We start from the raw sequence: 20,215 nt of genomic DNA, 5'->3' as shown, positions 1-20,215 counted from the left end.
CCTGAGGTGCTTCTTTGTTTCACATTTCAAGGTTAGGCTGCTTCCAGTGCTCACAATTCCTCTCATATTTTATTGTCAATGAGTTTGTCCACAGGTCTTATATGCCAGTGCAATACATGTTAGTAATATTACAGACTGACAGCTTGTTATTTGATCAGTATTGTCTTTTTTTATTAATTGGGGTGATTGAAGCTGAGGTTGCTAGTTATCCCTGCTTCAATCACTTTCTTTGAGTTTGACAAATGGTGGTTACTTTTTACATAATATCCTGAGTGATTTGTGGGTTTAGTGAGGACACCATGTTATATAAAAGTAGGCTACATAGCATATCTCTACCGGCCGTCTACAGGGGGGTTGCCTTCTCCCAACGAAAAAAAAAAAAAAAAAAAAAACTGTAGCTACCATGTTAGGAGATTCAAATTAACTGAGTCATAGCTTTAAGAGGCCATTGGCGGCTTCCAAAATGCAGACAAACCCCACGTGGTCATGCACACGAGGTACAAGGAAGCCCCAGACATAGGCTGGCAGGCTGAAAGCGCATTACAGACCCCCCCATTAGGGGAGCTTCGACCCCCTGCCATAACCTCTTGAGCAAGAAGAGAAGCACCCAGGATTCTGCATTATCACATTTTAACATGCCTAATTCTAATAGTGTGGTTGACTGCTGGCCACACTCACTCTAGGCCACACCAGTATTATATCACCCGTTTGGGCTTATATATAAGACGAGATAACAGGAAGGAGAAGCTAATACAGGAATATTAATGACAAACTATTGATTAATGGGAGAGTCTGGCACACACGGTACTGACACTCCATCTACTATGTGCTCCCATCATTCTTCAAGACTCCATACAAAAAGCTTCAAACGTTAAATAAGGCAAGATAAAAGGAAAAGTGACTAGCCGGGAATCTTAATGGCAACTATTGATTAATGGAGAGCCTGGCCACACAGGTACTGGACTCCATCACCACCACGCAGTGCTCCCATCGTGCTTCAAGACCCGCAAAAAGCTTCAGACGTTTAATAAGGCAAGATAAAAAGGAAGAAAGTGAGACTAATAGGAATCTTAATAAGAATTATTGATTAATGGGAGAGTCTTCAGGCCACACGGGTACTGATAGACTCCATATTCTACTCCATTATCCAAGGCCCATAAAGCTTCAGGTATTAAATACAGGTAAGATAAAAGATAGAAGTGACTAATAGAGATCTTCATAACAAACTATTGATTAATTTGAGAGTCTTTGGCCACACGAGTACTACTTTTGGACAGACCTTCCATATATTGTTCCATTGTTCATGAGGCCCACAAAAGCTTAGAGGCCGTTTAATGGGACATTGAAAGCGTTAAATAAGAGCAAGAAGTGACGCCCCTAGGAGACATCTTTAATCAGTCCAACCTGTGTGGGATTGAGGGACTATTTAACGCTACGGCTTCTGGACACGCCACAGATTCATCCATTATTCTCTGAGACCGCACGGAATCTTCAGGGCCGCCGTTTATTGAGGACTTTGTAAGGTGAAGCTAAAAGCGAAGTGACGCCCTAGAGAACGTCTTAATCCAAGCCCAACCTATTGATTTAGGGGGACTGCTTAAATACGGACCACAGGCCACCACAGACTACATCTATTTTCTAGGGACCAGCAAACCGTGCAGCCACTTACAGAAGTTGATCCAGCATTCGCCAGGCAATGAGGATAGTCAGCATGGAAATAGACAGGCGGTCCTTACAGCAGTGAGGAAGGCCATCGATGATCAGCTGACGCAATCAGCTGATCTGTGGGCAACGCCAAGACCCTCCTCAGTGGCCCTCCCTCGCCCACCTCAGCACAGGTGGGTATTTGACCCCTCACGCCTCCCCTGGACCCCCGACCCAGGCTCTAATTCCCCCGTGTCTCTAATTTTCCGGTGTGGCCAGCAGGGTAAAAATGGTGGCTTAGGTGAGCCTATGACATGACCTTGTTTCCACAGGTGGGTATTTATAATTCGTGTGGGGATCCCCCTGACCCCCCTGACCCCCGCCCCCTCATGGTTAGTGCTTTCCCCCGTGTGTGTATTGTCCTCGAAAATGGCCAACAGGGTGGATAGGTGGTGGGGGCTTGGGTGTATTTATTTGAAGGTAGGCTATAAACATGATCACTGCTATCACAGGTGGGTGTGTCAGCCCCCTCCCTCCCACATTATGCAGTAAAAATAGGTGGTGGCCTGGGCAGTCTAATTCCACTTATCCCTAATTACATTGTTGAAATCAAGCCTCAACAATTGTAACCTAACTGGTTGACGAGGGACAAATGTCCCTCCCCGCCGCCATTATTATTTCCATCTGACCTAATGAAACAACGTTACATAACTCCTCCTATGGGGCTTTGCCCTCTTGCCCTCCACATTATTCTCTCAACCAAACAAAACTAAATAACAACATTCTAGAGAGGCTTCTCCTCTTCCCTCAACCCCCCCAATTGTTTTAATCTATTCAAACAAGACCTAACAACCTCTAATGGGGGGCTTTGCCCCCATTAACTTTCCCCTTTAGGATGTTTTTTTTTTTTTTTTTTTTTTTGGTTTTTTCCTGGACCTGAGTAGACACAAGACTACGCGCCCAGCATAAGATTTAGGTTGTTGTTCAAGATTGCTCCTCCCAATATGCAGACCTTTGCCAGTGTTGCCCCGACAGACTGACTGTAGGTTGGCGTCAGCCGAGCCGACCTAAGAATCAGTCTATTGTGAGAACTTGCGTGTCTCTAGTTTAGATGAACCATAAGAGTATTCAATTGTAACAGGTGAAGTACCTCCACATCTTCCTATAGATATCACCTTATTTCTAAACTGCTTATCTAAAGTGACCTGGCCTATCTTCAGAAATCTGAAAAGTGAATTATTTAGTGGTCAGCTCTCTCATTACCTCTTGTTCTAACGTATAGTATTACTCAAGTGTTTGCCGCATACTCACTCTCTCTCTCACTCAAAAAACTGGCTGGGGGCCTGTGGGAATGCAGTGGAGAACACGAAGCAGCGTGTAAACACACTAGTTTTTTGAGTTATGGGGGAGGTTGAAAATACCATAGATGTGGGAAATACTGCGTAAGTCTAGATAATGATAAATTCCTGGGGTAGCTTGCCTGCAGACTTGTCAACCACATCATTTGCTGCTTGTGGTTCTACAGTCTTAGACACCCACATTTTTTAAGACTTTTCATATAGCTTGTGGATATTCCATGATGATTGTATGACTGAAGTTATAGTTTGACAAGGCATGAACATGAAAAGACACCCATGATATCTACCGATAATCTCCTTTTTCTTTAAATTTCATGGTTAGTTCAATGGCCCAAAGACTTGGATAGTATGTAAAATGAAGCCTTGTAGGTTTAAGAGTGGCAGTTTCTCCCATTACTGCAGCTACATTATCTCTTTCCCCTCACTCACTAATAAATCACTCACTAATAAATCACTCCCATGTAGCCAGCATAATGCAGGGTGTGGAGTGGGAGTTAAAATTTTCCGACTCCGACTCCGACCCCTCTGGGAAATTTTAATTGCGACTCAACATTTATTTTATTTATTTATTTATTTATTTTTATTTATTTATTTTTTTATTTGTTGTTATTTATTTTTTTTTTTAGATGCCCTTTGTAGTAGCGATAGACTCACTTGAGGACCTTTTCTTACATGTATTTACATCCAAAATTACGTGCTCTATATAGACAACATCAGATAATTTAAAAGAAAAAAACTTCCTTCATTACTCGATAAGTGATAATGTTAGGAGTTGAGTAGAATTTTACTGACTCCGACTCCGACCAAAAAGTAACCGACTCCTCCGACTCCCACACCCCTGGTTTTAATGTCCTGTATTTAAGTCGGAAAAAACATTTTGAGTGCTGTATAACCCTAACCTCTCAAATTTTGCAGGCAGGTAATTCTGGCCCTGCATGCGCCGCCCCCTCGCCCTTGTGTATATAATCAAATTTATCTACTTTCTGCAGTCTTGTCACATACTGTATGAGTGGTTTGGTATGGGCTGCAAGATAATGTATTTTAGTTTGTAGTTAGATCATCCATTGGTGTGTAGTGACTGCTATATGTGACTTAAGGGAAACCTAGGCTTACGTGAATGTTTTGTTGGTGTGAAGACATAAGCTGGTTTGCCTTAAAGGTTAGAGTTTTTAGCGTAACAAGGTCTAGGGAAAGTGAATATCTTCCTACAGTATTAAAGGCATTTAATTGATTGAGACCTTCACTAGGCTGGACCTGCCATCTGGTGTTATGCTCTCAAAATCTTATAGTAGTGGTGGAAGGTAGTGTTGAAATTTTTTGCCCTCCCACAACATTCCCCCAGCAGCTAGCTACCGCTGCCTCTGCAAATGCAATTCCTCTGTCCCTCAATCAGAGCATGGGGTTGTTACACTAACTGCTAAACATTTTTGTGCGCTGCAGGGAGCAAGTATTATACTTATTTCATATTTCTAATTTTAAATCATAATACACATCTTTAGCATCTTATAATAATACATTCATTATATTGAACAAAAAGAACAACATATAAGCATATGACGAATGTTTATGTGGGAAAAATATATTTAAATTTCCTATTTCTGTGCATTTCCCCATTTCTTAAATACTATTAGTAGGGTCAAGTGTCTCTATACCGTAGCTCACAGCAGAGAAAAAATATGTGATTTCTAAATACTAACCAAAAAGCAGTAAGAAAAATTATTTGGTCCTTGCGTAAAACATAGTTTTTAGTAGTTCACAAGGCCACCAGATGGCAGGTAGAGCTCAGTAGGACAATTAAAAAAAAGCACTTGTCCATCAGGTGATATTTCTGTAACATTACCTGGTTTGCTGGGATCGCCGAGTTCACAATTATTCTATTTCAAATACTTTTATGTAGGCTAGAGTTTGGTTAGTCCCCTCTTTCATTAAATGTTCCCAGAATTGTGTGCCTGAAATCACATCCATTCACAAAGTAATGCCCTTGTATAATTTTTAACGATGTAAATACTCCCTTTGAAAGGTTCAAATGAAATAACTCCAGAGAGAAATGTATAATATTTAAGATTGTTATGAATATTTTTGGAAGGAAGGAGTTCCTTATGTATCCTTCTTGTTGCCAGTGTTGTGGTGAGCACAGCAACAGCAGCAACATGAGGCCGAGAGCAGCAGAAGGTGGTGCGGTAGCAGAAAGAGAATTACTTCACCCCAGAGGAGGCGTCAGGGCGTGCTGTGCGCGGACAGAAGCTGGCTAGAACAGCGACAGCTCGCCTGCCATCAATGGAGGTGAGGGAAATATCACTCCTGGCAACTGCCTCAAAGCTTCAAGCTCTGCAACATATTTGTTCTTAAACTTGTTATCATATTTGTAGTTGTACAGTCCTCCTAAGTGTTCATTCTCTCTTTTGATCTGGTTGATGAATGGGTACCTGGAAAAGGTAAACTGTGGTAATCCATTTTGCTGTGTGTATCAGAGTAGTGGGTTTTTATTCACCAGAGCCAATGATACAGAGATGAGCACGGTATACCATGTACTATAAATGTCTTAAATTTACCTTACCTTCACTATGTTTCAAAGAGCTTCATCCTATTTTTACTTTTATTCTCTTTCTGGTATCATGGTCATGTTACTTTAACTTATTACAAAGTTACTCATTGGAATCTATTATCCCTTTTCAGTAGTAATAACACATATGTTTATACAAGTAGCAGGTTCTTCGGTATCATATATATTCAAATTACCAATTTTACTACTACAACTATGCTGAGTCACATCACTGGTCCGTTACGGAAACACATCTCCAGTACTACGTGATTGCCATGAGTTAAATCAAGGTGTTGATTAGAGTGGCACCCACCCTTCCACAAGCTGTCCCATGCTGGTGGACAGCCTGGGAGACCCACTGGTGAGGGCACCGTGGGCACCTCTACCTCGCATGTCACACTGGCGGGTGGGACCAGGCGGGCGTGGACAGCGGTAAGCAACACGTGAGAAGGTAAAGTGTGTGTGGCATGAGTGACAGCGAGGAAACATGGAAAAGGATTATTGAAATCTGTGGACAAAATATCAAATTGTAATGTAATAAGCATTAATAATGTTTCTGTGGATCTTGGGTGTGCTTTACCTGAATTAATTTATCGATCAGAATAATTTGAGAGTGGCATGAATCTTAAGTGTGGTAACAGAAGTGTCTAATAAGTTAATTATTTAATCAGTTATCTCTCTCATTACCTTTTTCTAACTTGTGTCTTATGTTCCAAAGCCACTATCTTCCTTTAATTTGTTTGGGTGCCTTATGATAAATTTAGTAAAAGTTTTCCTTACACTTCGTCTCAGTACCTGGAGATGGTCCTTGGCGTGTACCTGCCCGGGTGATCTTGGGCGGGCGAGGTGTCATGGCTAGGCGGTGGCGGCTCAGGGGACAAGGCATCTCAGCCAGGTGTGCCCGCTGTGCTGCGACCTGCTGCCGCCAGCGCCACTGCCAGGAAGGTGAGGCAGGACTTTCTCCACTGTTTGTCTGTGGTCTTTTTTGTATGCTTTATCATGAACATGTCGATAATTATTTTTTTTATATAATTAATTTTGTTTCCCAGTCATGGCGTGATCTTAGTTCTGTCTTCACTTTCTGTTATTCCTGGTGTATTTCACTGCCTTCTGTATTGTTTGTTCTTTGAGTCTCTACCTCTTCAAATTAACTTAAGCCATTCTCTTCATCTCTTGCACTCTCATATTGTTGCTTTTTTATCTGAACTCCTTCTTTTGTTTTATTTATTTGGTTTCTTTCTTCTTTTCTTTATCTTTTTTCCTCCTTTACCAGACGGGGAAACCCTCCTCAAAGGCCAGTTTCTCTTATGAGGCGTTTGAAAGATGGTACCTCGGCCACTCCTGTTCACCTCTCCCCTGGGCGGCGGAGGTGAGTGGGCGGCTTCTTCTCAGTGTCCACGCCCGGGCCTGAACCTCCTGCCCCAGCCGTCCCTCACCCCCAAAGGTAAATACCACAAGTGTTGTTTATTGTTGCTCATAACAGTAAACCTTTTCCTTAACAATTATCCTTTTAAAAGAATTGGATATACCAAGGCCACATAAACATACCAAACCAAAAGCTATGTATTTTTCTTTTGATATCTGTCATGTTATGTCTGACAAAGCAAAAGTTTTTAAGCAAAACAGTTGGCACAATTGTATTTTGATAAAATGGTATTGACTTTTTTCAATATCTTTTGGAATAGAGGGTTTACTATATAACTATGTTTTTGTGAATTTTGTTCCAAGATTTATTAATGAAGAGCAGAATCACTGTAATTGTTACCTAAAAACTGGACTGTGTTCATATGTGTTATTTGTAGGATTTTTTTTCACTGAACTTTTTGTATCATTGTTAATATATTGCAAATTTAGATGTTCTACAAGGATCCTGAAACCTGTCCCTGCAAATATTAAAGGAAAGCTGTACTATTATTTCATTCCAATCGGTTAGATTCAGACTTATGAGACAGCATTGTTATGGAGTATGCATCTCATGTGTGGGGTTCCACTCACACAGCTCTCCTTGACAGGTGGAGTCAAAGAGGCTCTTACGTCTCATCAGCTCTCTCCTCCTCATCTTTGTGTTCACCTCTCAAATTCTTGCCATGCCTCTCTTTCTATCTTCTATCGATGTTTCATATGACTGCTCTTCTGGAACTTCGCTAACTGCATGCGAGCTTTACAACTTTCTACTCATACTCTCATCTATACTGTCCAAACCCCTTATGCAAGAGTCAGCCAGCATCTTCTCCTTCATCCCCCTCATGCTGGTAAACTCTGGAACAATCTTCCTTCATCTGTATTTCCTCCTGCCTATGACTTGAACTCTTTCAGAGGAGGAGTATCGGGACACCTCTCCTCCAGTGGCCTCTCTTTTTGGATGCTCCTTTGACCTCTATTCAGGAGCAGTAAGTGGCGGATCTTTTTATATATTTTTCTTCTGGCTCTTGAACTGTCTCTCCTTAGCTGCAATAATACATATCACAGTATTCATATATAACAACATTCAGACTTACAACACATCATTTAGGCTCATGACATCATTTCCTCCCCAGGCTTCCCCAACTTGCTGTCTACTGCTGCCCAGGTGCTCTTTCTCAGTTCCTCAGTAGCTCTCCAGGTGAGTGGCGCTTCATCTTCAAGCCTAGCTTTGCAGGGTGGAGCTTCAACACATATTCATGAAGCAGGTGGTGGGAGTGTGGCCCGGTGGCGGGCCTGCTGTGCTGGTTTTCGTGTGTTGATAAGAGGGTCTGCTGTGTGTGTGTGTGGTTTCTGCGGCCTGATCACAGAGTTGGACCCCACAGTCATAGCCATTCTCTCCCAACAAGGCAAGCTAATTATAGTCGATCTCGGAGTACTGCTGGGACCTCCACCACACCACACATCCACATCCCCCTTGCTCAGGGGACAGTAACCTCCCACTCCTTGTCAGCGGAAAATCCCTGCTGACCGGGCTCAAACCTCCATCTGTCAGGTCGCCAAAGCCTGCCAGTGCAGAGCTTTTAACCACTTAGCTACAGGCATTGTGTGTGTGTGTGTATGTGTGTGTGTGTGTGTGTGTGTGTGTGTGTGTGTGTGTGTGTGTTTACCCTAGTTGTGTGATTAGTCCCAGCAGGTTTATGATTTTGCTGTCAAGCCTTTCATCAGTGCATCTGTATGAAACCTTGCCTCTTGGTACTCTTCAAGCACTGTATTCAGTTTCTTTTCCGTGTTCTTTTGTTTGCTTCACCATCCCAAACAAATCTTCCCCAACAGTTCTCCTTACTGCAGTTGTGTCACCTGACTGGCAAACTCAGTTTATCTGGTCTTGCTTTGTATAGAAATAGATTTTTCAGACTGGAGACCATCTTGGTTGATTGATTTTGGTCTCATTTGTTTTTAAATTTTTGCGATCATAGAGTCAGGGATTACTTGAGCTATGGCTAGAGGCTTTTTCTTATTCCCTACTCTCATCATCACCACATCAGCTATTTATATAAGCATGAAAGTTGAGCAGAAACTTTGAGCAGGCAAGGAGGGAGGTGTCTGGATAGAAAGTTGGAAGCTCTTCTACCATGGCATCCCTGGTGGGCTCCTAGGAGCGAAGCGTTGATGAAATGATGATGATGATGAAAGTTTCTGCCTTGGGCAAAAAGTCGACTTCTATTTCTAACGATCTTACATGAAAGATTTTTTATTTAATTTGGGAAGGGATACAAAATTTAGCATTTAATATGTCACAAGTCTATTTAATTTCGACCTTTAGAATTTAACCTTTTACTTACATTCTCCTTTTGTAATAATTTTAATGAACTTTGTTTAGTAGCATTAGGATACAGCCAATTACTAGCACATGATTTTTTTTTTTTTTTTAATAATTCATATCAGCTTTAGAACAGAACCATTTACTCATGTACTCTTTTTGAAAAAGTAAGCCATAGGAACTTTTAGTTTTCTTTCAAGCATCTTGGCTCATTTTCAGATTGTCGGGAAAGGACCCACGTTGCTGATCATTCAGGATAGTCGGGGAACAAGTTTGAGGTGGTTTTTGCACGGAATTAGTAAGTGGGCAGTGAAGCCACAGTTCAAGGTAAAGGATAGGCTTGCTGCTCTCAGGAATCTTTCTTGTATGCCAATTACCAACTGAGATAGTATTTCTATGTGTGTGTGTGTGTGTGTTGCCTACCTGGTTGTATTTACCTAGTTGTAATTTTACACAGGGGCCTGGGCTTCGCTGTTGGTCCATCTCGTATAATTATCAACTTTTCCTTGAAGCTGCACCTCTTACATGATACTATTTCTTCATAGTCTTCCCAAACCTCTATATTTCTTTGTGGGGAAACTATATTTCTTTATGTCTCTTGAGCATCTTCCTTCCTCAACTTTTTACTATGTCCTCTGTGTTCCTGCTGGAAGGTTCTTCTCTCAGTAGCAATTTCTGGGTATCTACTTCTTCCATTTTACTCAATAACCTATATATTTGTATTAGGTCTCCTCTTTCTTCTTTGTTCTAGTGTTGTAGAGATTCATTTCCTTTGATCTCCTCTCTTCATATGTCAGGCCCTCCAGTTCTGGAACCATTTTGTTGCCATCCTCTCTGTATTCTTTCTAGTTTTTTTATGTGTTTTTTTCGCTATGTGGAGACCACTGTTTCTACGTATTCTAGTTTGAGTCTGATCATTGTAGTAATTAATTTTCATCATTTCTTTGTCCATGTAGTGGAGATGCTATACCTATATTTCTCACCATGTTGTAGCATATCACGAAGATCCGATTTATGACTTTCTGGTTGCATATATAATCTTTGTTATTACTCCCAGGTCTCTCTCTTCATTTACTTTCTTTAATATTCTGTCTCCCATGTTTATAGCTGTCAATTTGGTCTTTCTACAGCTTTTTCCCATTTCCATAACATGACATTTTCTTCGTTGAATTTCATCTCCCATTTCTGACTCCATTTCCAAAATCTTGTTTGAGATCTTCTTGCAGCTCCTTGCAGTGCTTCACTGTTTGCTTATATGTCTTTGCAGTTGGCATCTCATCTGCAAACAGGCTCATGTAGCCTGTTTATTCCCTCTGGCATATCATTAATATAGACTAGGAAAGTACTGGTGCTAAAAACCGACCCTGGGGCCTCCACTTTCCACAGTTCTCCATTCCAGATCTAGTGTCCTTAACCCACGGTTCTCATCTCTCTTCCTCTTAAGTAGCTTTCCATCCAGCACTTCATTTTCCCTCTCAGTCCTCCTTTATTTTCTAGTTTCCACAGCAGTCTTCAGATAATGTAGGAACTTTTACATCAAATGCCTTCCTTCAGAGTCTGGGTAAATGCAATCCACCATAATTCCGTCTCTTTCCTGTAATTTGTCCGATCACTCTTGAGTAAAAAGCTCAGCTAGTTTGTCTACATAGGCGGCCTTTCCTAATCCCCTTATTGATTGTTTGTGATTAGATTATGTTCTTCTAGAAATCATCATTGTTCTTTTATTAATTTCTCACATATTTTACATACTACACTGGTCAGAACACCAGTCTGTAATTGGGGTTCTTCCTTTTCCCACTTTGTATATAGGTACCACTTCTGCCCTCTTCCACTCCTAGGCACTTGTGCCAGTTTTATTGAGCACCTAATGATGTCATATGTCCCGGTCGACTAACTCATTTCTGCACTCTTCTTCTCAAAATGAAACTCCATCCGGTCCCATGACTTCCCTTCTTTAATTCCCCCAATAGTTTTTTTATCTCCTCTTTATCTGTATTTTGACCTCTTCATATATACACATCTAAGTTGTTTCTTGTGGTTCAATAATGATTCTTTGGTAAACACTTGCTGGAATTTTTGTTAAATAATTCCGCCATGCCTTGGATCTCGTCTCTACATTCTCTTCAGTCAGTCTTTCTATTGTTTCTCTTGATTTAATTTTCCATTTATAAATCTATAAAATAGTTTAAGTTGTTCTACCTTTTGCAATATCCTTTTAAGTATCATTTCTCTTCTTCCTTTCTCCTTTCACGTACTCATTCCTACCTTTTGCCTTAAAGTTTTTCTTTTGTTTCTTTGATTTTTGTTTCTTTTCCAATCTTGACCACGCTTTGTCTCTCTTTTCTTTTGCCTTAAACCAGTCCTTTTTAGCCTCTCCCTCGGTCTGTATTTTTGGTGCAGACTTCCTTAAAACCTGTATTGTACACCTTCATGAAAATATCATACTTTCCTTGAACTTACATTTTGTGCTCATTAACTCTTTCCAATCCATTTCACCAAAAACGTGGGGTTTTCCACCCCATCTTAGGTATGGTTTAATCTATAAGCCTATTAGTCTCGTTTTGTTCCTTCCTACTCCATTTCACCCATCTCCTGTGGGCATGTGATCACTTTTTTCCCAGGGGGCAATCATACCTCAATTCATCCTTCACGTGAATTTCTCTTGTCAACGCAAATCGATCTTGCTGGTTCGTCGTCTCTTCTATATCTAATGCTTTCCTTCACCATTTGTAACATCAAATTTTCCATCATTAAATTTAAGAATCAATTCCCCATGCCACATCACTACCCATTGCTCTAAGCCTCTCCCAGTCAACCTCTTTTAGTTGAAACCGACTATAGTCGGTCCCAATTAACAGCAATTTGCACCGAGAGGCCCCTCCCCATTCTGACAAGCTCTGCCCCCTTTCACCTGATTGGCTGTTGATGACATCATAGATTAGCCCATCAAAGACATGTACCAAATAGCACATGATTGAGATAATCTGCTTCTTTCTTGATTAAAAATATTCCAAAACTTGAAGTGAATAACAACAACACTCTGCTTAAACAATCAATGACATCCTTAAGAAACAAAGTACAATCATAATACTGCAAGTTTTCAAAGGTAGAAACGGGCCCTGCAGCGAGCACTGAAGGCCGATAGTAGGCTATCTATAAAGTAATACACACTTTCGTCATTATTTCCTACATAGCTCATTCACATAGCATACCTAATATAATCACATAAAAATATATTCTACAGTAGCTTCATACAAGTAGGAATCATTGTATTGAGGAATAAGTTTGTATCTGTGGCTGTTCGCTGAGCATACATACGTAGCCTACCCGTCGCTCCAAGCCACAGATACATATCTTATATCTCAATCATGTATATTTGGTATCTTTGATGCAATCTATGATGTCATCAACAGCCAATCAGGTGAAATTAAGTAATCTCCTCAAACTCTGTATGGTGTCATCAATCATGTTTTCATAATCTTCTTTACTCCATGATGTAGTTTTTGGTGGTACATATGTTACTGCAATCGTCATCCTTTCTCTATTCTTGTTTTCTAAGCTTACACTCACTATTTCTGCTTTTCCTTCTCCATATTCTATTGATTTTACTAATAACTCTTTCTTTATCATTATCACCACCTCCTCCACCTTTGCCCATTCTATCCTTCCTCACACATTGTATCTTTCATCTAACTCAATTTGGATGTTTTCTTTTAGTTTAGTTTCAGTTAGGCAAACTATCATGGGATCCTCTTTTAGATAATCTTGCAGCTCTAATTTACTAGAAATCAACCCATCTTTGTGTACATTATTCTTATTCCTCTCTGTATCTTTCTTATCTAGTTTTCCTCCCTTTCTCTTCTCCTTATGAACCATTTTTATTCAATCCCCGAAATTCTCCAAAAAATGTGTGTGTTCCATTCTTGCATGCTCCTGCCTGTGCACTTGTGTCGCCTCCACATTCATATTCATTCAATTTATCCTTAAACTTATGGATACTGCTTGTTTAAACCAACTGGACTTTGACTGCTCCATTTGTCAACAGTTCTACATGGGCATCTGAACTGAACTTCTCGCCTTTTATTTGACATCTTATACTTAAACTCGTTTTCAAATGTTATTTGTTTGAAAATCTTTTCTGTCCACTTTTCAGAATCCATCATTTCTTTATATACCATGTGTGTGTATGCTTGGGATGGGAAGGGGCCTGCACGGAGGCTTGCATGGAAACCCCCCCCATAGATTGATTACGTATGTGTGTGTGCGTGCTTGCGTGCTCACACGTGCACTTGTATGAATTCTAACCCTTAGGAAACTCATATTAACATGATTTCAGTGTAAAATGATAAAGATATCTATATATGTCTGCAAGGGAATGTGTTGGAGGTATTGTTACTTTATGTTTCCTATTCCTTCTTGTGCAGCATTTTCATTGTGAGGATGCCACTTTGATTTCTCACTGGTAGGAAATAATACCATGGTGATGATTAAGAGACAAAAAGATATAATGAATGTATATTTATATATATATATATATATATATATATATATATATATATATATATATATATATATATATATATATATATATATATATATATATATATATATATATATATTATTTTTCTTGATGCTTATAGTGACAGTAGGCTCTCATAATTTTGTGTTGTCTCAGTAGAACAGGTTTGAGTCAGTGTTGCAGCAATATTGGCAGTATCAGTTGTGTAACTGTGTTGTACCCCTGCCAGGCACACCCGACAGTTTCCTGTTTGCGCTGGAGCCCCAGGTCGGCATCTTCCACTCCACCGGCTTCAACAACAACTTCATGTACCTCAACTACCTGGAGAAGAACACCATGCCCAACGGCCTGGTGAGGAGACGGGTTTATTTCTAAGCAATGGCAATCAATAAGACAGAGTTTGGGAGTGATGAAGAAACTCCTAGTTTTGTCCATCTCAGGGTTGTTTGATTTCATAGCTTACTGCATTAATATTTATGCCTGACAGAGAATAATGGTGTCTTCTCTCTTCATCAGTTCCAGTTGTTCTGTTATTTCTCTAAGCCTTAATTATTTTATTGTCTGTCTGCCTGCATCTCTGATCTTAACTACTTAAGTTGGTGCATTTTATACATGGGATTTCATTTAAATTTCACGGCACTACTTTCTCACTTAACATTATGTATTAAGAATCTTTACCTCGACATCGCAACTATCATCAGCAGGTCACCAGTCCAGTCTGATGTCTTTTCAGAGGATCATTTTTGCAACAGTCTTACTTACCTGTTCTTCCACCTTATTTCTGGTAAACTTTTCAAACTCTGCCACTTCTTTTCTTTCCTACATTTGAAAAAAGCCGAGGGTATGCAGTGAGCTGGGCTGCAGCTGCCATTAATGCAATCAAGTGAATAGTAACCTATTTTTTGTAATTAGTTCAAAACAATTTATATATTAAAAATCCTCCTTAACCTAATGGTCTGGATAGTAGACTGTTCCTGCTTAAATAGTAATCAATTGCTGCCAAGGATGATAACCTGTCAGCACCTCAATAACATATCTGTCTGGCCTGCTCAATAAAGTGACTAAGGTATTTGGCATTAACTGAGCTGCTGCTCCTAAATAGTCCTCCACACTGGGCAGAGGCTCAGTTGATAGCTACATGCTTTAAAAAAAAATGAATAACTACCTTTATTGTCTTTTGTGTTTATGTGGTAAGTGTCCAATAATTTTATGTCTTTTTCATCTGATCAATATAGTCCCAAATGTTTATCCTCCTGTCTTTATTTCCTTCACAACAGGGCATGGGGGGCAGGGAGGAGCTGTTTGGACTCTGGCTTGACTACGATTTTGGCAAGGGTTCTGTTGCCCCAACCTGCACCACCTTCCGCAGCCCCCAGTTCAGCCCCAACCAGGAGATTGAGGTGAAGGCCGTGGAGGTGTGGGCACTAGGGCCGGAGGACGAGGACTCTGATGACGAGGTGGGTGCTTCTTGTGTCAGTATTTTTTTTTTTTTTTTTTTTTTTTTTTTTACAACAAAGGAGGCAGCTCAAGGGCACACAGTATGTTCCCCTTCACTCAGTATCTACCATCCAACACTGATTTTGAGACCGCCACATCTCGGCTTAAGGAAGTGGATGTTCTTGTGTTACATAGTCTCATTTTCCCTGTGTTAAAGTGCTTGGTACCAGTAGAGGCAAGTGGCCATCAAAAAAGTTCCCTACTTCCACATGGTGCTGTTAGTATAAGGCAAACACTTACAAGCATATATGGACCCTTTGAAAATGAGTAGTTTTGTTCACATATTAGCTGTTGCTGCTTTACAGATCCTTAACATCAAATTACTATCACTATGTAGGACCAATTCCTCTTTGTTTAACACGTGCTGATATTCCCAAAACTTGCCGTGTTTATCTTCTGTTGTTGTCTACATGCAGGTAATTTTTGATAGACCTTATGGATTGTTGAGCTTATTATATGTTGTCTGATGGGTTTGTTGTAGTTGGAACTTTTTATTTGTGTATGTATTTAATTTATTTTTATCTCATCTATTTAATTTCCTTATTAATGGATTTTCATCTAATATCTCATTTTTTACACATATTTTTGTCCTTGTTGCTAATCACTCCACTGTTGGCAGGAAGGGAAGGAGTGCACTGGACAAGAATCCCGAGGCAGTGCCATGCTGGAGATGATGGGCAAAGGGCGGGTCAGCGATGGCTACAGGAGGAGGACAAGGAATAGCTGCACCACCTCCAGGCCCACACCCTCTGGTAAGCCTAGCAGGAATTTCCTCAATACAAACCTCACTGATGTTTTCCTCACTCCACTGCTCAATGAACTTTTGATTCCCCCATGCTCGTAGGGAATTTTAGCTGCCTCCACCACCACCACACGCAGCCTCTATTAATCTCAGCTGGTGTAATTTCTTATGTATAGACGCTGTCGATTTTCATCCATACGTGTATATATAGATTCCCCGCAAGTGGGCATTCCAGATTGACATCTATATATAGACTCTGCATAAAACTGAACAAACATTTGAATCTATATATAGATGTTATTTAAGTTAGATTGGTTACATGTATATTGATATATTTATATGAAGGTTTAGAGTGTAATCACTGACAGTACATGAGTCAGGATCATCAAAATCATCCAAAAAATCAGCAACTATATCCTCAGCTACCAAAAAAGTCATTTCTTCCGGCTTAAGAGGTCTCTTTCTCCTGGACATGATAGACTATAATAATAAAAGAAACTAGAAAAAAATGCAAAAATTCCCAGTGTTAGCTGATGTGCGTTGCATATCCGCCGACAAACCAGCGGTGACTGTCCTTGAGAGGCAATGTCGGTAAGTGTCAGGGGTTTGAGATGCCTAATAACGATTTATTTTGTTAATTTTGTTAGTAAGGAATCATCTATATAGACCATGCTACAATCTAATGTGAGCAAATGAGAGCAAACGTCTATATATAGACGCGCCGACAAAAAGTCCCAATTTTGAAACGTCTATATATAGATCCTTCGCCGTGAAGGGGTTAAAATTTGAATTATTCAATTCCTTTACTTCCCTATTTGTAAACAAGTTCTTGCCAATCTCCTTTTAGAAGCAGTATTTATCCAACTTTGAACCTTCACAGCCCAAAACCTTTCACTCCACACTCTTAGGGATTTCAGCCAAGAAATAAATCATAGTTTATTTACCACATGGTTAACAAAAGTCTCACAATCTAATCTCACACTTACAAACGAAAACCAATATGATTGTCCACCTCTTTTACAATTTATAGCCACCACCATTGTCTTTGTTTTGATTCACAGAAAATATATATGTTGCAGTTATTTATAACACCAAGACAGGTATACAGTCAGGGAAACCTTAAAAGTTACAGAATTGTTAGCTTTCTTCTGTAAACATTATCTATTAAAACTAATAACTAGTACCTTCACAATTCAAAAATAGCTTTAATATAGCATATAGAAAGTAACTAAAACAGCCGAGTATAAAGTTGTAAAATTAATTCTGAAAAAAATAGCAAGTACATATATAAAATAATTCATTAGTATTTTCCTCTAAATACTGACTAATTTGAACATACCTGATCATTTTGTGTTGGTAACAGATACAGAAATGTTACAGCACAGACAGAGAGGTGTATAGGCAAGGTGACAGGTGGCGGTGGAGTGTTTACTTGCTTGCACTTCAGAGCTGAGAGGAGCAGACAGACCTCGGGAAGTTATAAACACTTCCGTACAGGCCAGACTGTACCCCTAAAGCTCCAAAGGTCACCACACTAGTGAGCTTTTCATCCTGATTGTTTGGATATGTTCATTGACTTAATTTCAGTGCAGACATCACCAAATCAACCGTCCCACAGCCTGAAGTTTAAAGTTTTGGTAATTCTAGATAGTCAGACTGCATTAAAGTATTAAATTCTTACTGTTTAACCTAACCTAAAGGACAGTAATCAGATCCCACCAAAAAGTATCTAGCCCCACTAAGATACTAATTTAATTCTATTAGTAGGGCAGAGGTTTGTCTAAGTTTATCTAGAGGGAGTAGAGTCAGGACTGATCTAGAATTACCCAATTTTTCTAAAATCATATTGTGGGGAGATGGCACTGATTGGTTGTTCATGAATCGAGCAACGTAAGACAATAAACCAAGCAGGAAGAGGGCACAGCCTGCTCATGGGAGTCGCCTGCAGCATAGTTGCATTAGGTGGTGAGGTGCTGAGGCCGTGACAGGAATGTTTGGCGGCTCCACTCATAAGACTTAGATCGGTGGCATCTTGTTGTACTATTGTTACTTTACTTTTTCACTCTCCAGGAATATTCAAGAATAATCACAGGTTCATTATTTGTGCAAACTTGCAATTAACTTCACCTCTTCCTAGTGCTGAGTTTCTCTCTTCTTGGTTCAGAGAGCTTTGCAATGCTTCCTCTTTCTGTCTTATGGAAACAGTTCTGGTCAACCAAGGCTTATACACCTCACGTATACCTCACAACACAGACGTGAGCTTAAAATAAATATCATTTATGTAAATATCATTAATGGACAGTTCCAGATTGTTGTACAGGCTATTTTTGTCATGTCAGTGTAACATTACATTTGGTGTCATTTGACTTTACAAAACCTTATAATTTATAAATATATATGCAGTTCAGTCATTGGAGCATTACCTCAATAATTTAACTGGTGAAATCACATCAGCAGCCATTAGATTAACAAGTATGAGAATTTTTGCCATTTATATTTCTTGCTTTGAGTATTACTGGAAAGGCAAGTTACAGACAGACATTTGACTTCATCACACAAGCCTGGGGAGTGAGTGGAGGGCAAGGCAGAAGGGAGGAAGGCTATGCTGGCTGTGAGGGAAGAAATGAGAGCACTTGAAGGTTTAGGAGGGAGGGAGAGGAAATAAGTGCCATCTATACAGTGTAAACTCACAAAAAAAAATATAGTGCTCTCACTCATCCAGGTAAATTAATTTGTGTAATGAATGCCTTGTAAACTGCTTCGGGAACAAGTTTCAACGATAAACTTTGGCAAACACTAACAATGTGAGGCTGCTGGTGGTGTGTGTCTTTCCTCAGCCACTAAGGTGTTGTCCTCAGATCAGCAGTGTTCAGGGGCACAGGTAACATGGACTAATTGTTACCTTTAATAGCTCCCAAAATACTTATGAAAAAGGGTCCAGGGGCAAGTACTGCATCCTGTGAGGTAATATTATATGTACAAGTAAGATTATTTAAAGCCAGAGATAAAGGCAAGCATAAATGAACTTGCTCCAAGCTAAAACACACACACGGCAGGCGGAAAGAAACACTTGTCCACAGAAGTAGCAACAGACAGAGAACAAGGAATCAAAGAGCCACAAGCTACTCATGACCACAATTCTGTATAGATATTTAAAGAACGTTTATCTAGGGGACCATACTCTCAGGAAATCTCTATGGAGCACAAGGAATTGAAAAAAAGTCGCAAAATGCTTCCAAAAATTTAGAATGGAACTGAGACATGCCTAAAGTAGCATATTCTTCAAGAAATATGTATAGAGCACAAGGTCAAAAATATGCCACAAATAACCAGAATTCAAATTGGCGCTCTGAAATATACAAGACACTTTCGTCCTTCATGAAATGTGTATCTTCAGCATAGTTACTAGTGGAATATTGCATCTCTTTGGCTTTCTTATTCCCTATATTTGGGCATAAGCAAGTACACTGATCCTTGCTCTTTGGTTATTCAGTTCATACAACATTTATGGTGCTTTACATCATGTGATCCAAAATAATGGGAATTGAAGTTTATCATTCAACTATGGGACGTATTGTTTTCTTTAAAGGAGCAGCATATTTTTTTACTTTATACCACTTATTGAGCCCTGGGTATGTCTGTACTACTGAAAATAGAAAGACATTTAATTCATGGCTTTTTTCTTACAGAGCAACAAGGTCATGGCTGGTCACTGTTGTTGTGGCTGTTGTCATGGGGGGTGGCAGCTTGCGACGTCCTATTAATGCATCCCTTTCAGTACTGTTAATGTCCACTGTAGTCACCCTTATTTATGCTAGTGTCTGTCAGGTAGTTTTTTTTTCAACTCCCATGGGTCGGGCAAACAAATTATACAAGAGAGATTGGAACCTAGGATCAGGAAGTCATTATGTGGAGGTCTTAGCTTTGTCATCACAGAGAGCTGCTAGATACTAATTAGGGTATGTTCACTCATTTATATGCACCATTCCAATTACAGGTGACCCCCACTTTATGAATGGGTCACATTCCTGAAAAAACATTTGCTAAGCAAAGTTTTGTCATGCAAATGCATTAATTATGACAATTTAAATGGAGATGGGTTCCAGGACTTAGATTTTTACCCCATCCACCTGCATTAAAACATTTTTTGCTCAAGCTAAATCAATACTCAAAGTTAATCTTGCTGGAG

General features: G+C 39.8%; 1 pseudogene; it reads left to right on the top strand.

Moving 5' to 3' along the window:
- Positions 1 to 6,867: 6,867 nt before the first annotated feature.
- Positions 6,868 to 15,990, top strand: LOC126992187 (MTOR-associated protein MEAK7-like; annotated as a pseudogene).
- The last annotated feature ends 4,225 nt before the right edge of the window (positions 15,991 to 20,215 follow it).

Source organism: Eriocheir sinensis, unplaced genomic scaffold (assembly GCF_024679095.1).
Source record: "Eriocheir sinensis breed Jianghai 21 unplaced genomic scaffold, ASM2467909v1 Scaffold415, whole genome shotgun sequence".
Lineage (NCBI taxonomy): Eukaryota > Metazoa > Arthropoda > Malacostraca > Decapoda > Varunidae > Eriocheir > Eriocheir sinensis.
The sequence above is the reverse complement of the archived record's forward strand: the minus strand, read 5'-3'. Positions and strand labels throughout refer to the sequence as shown.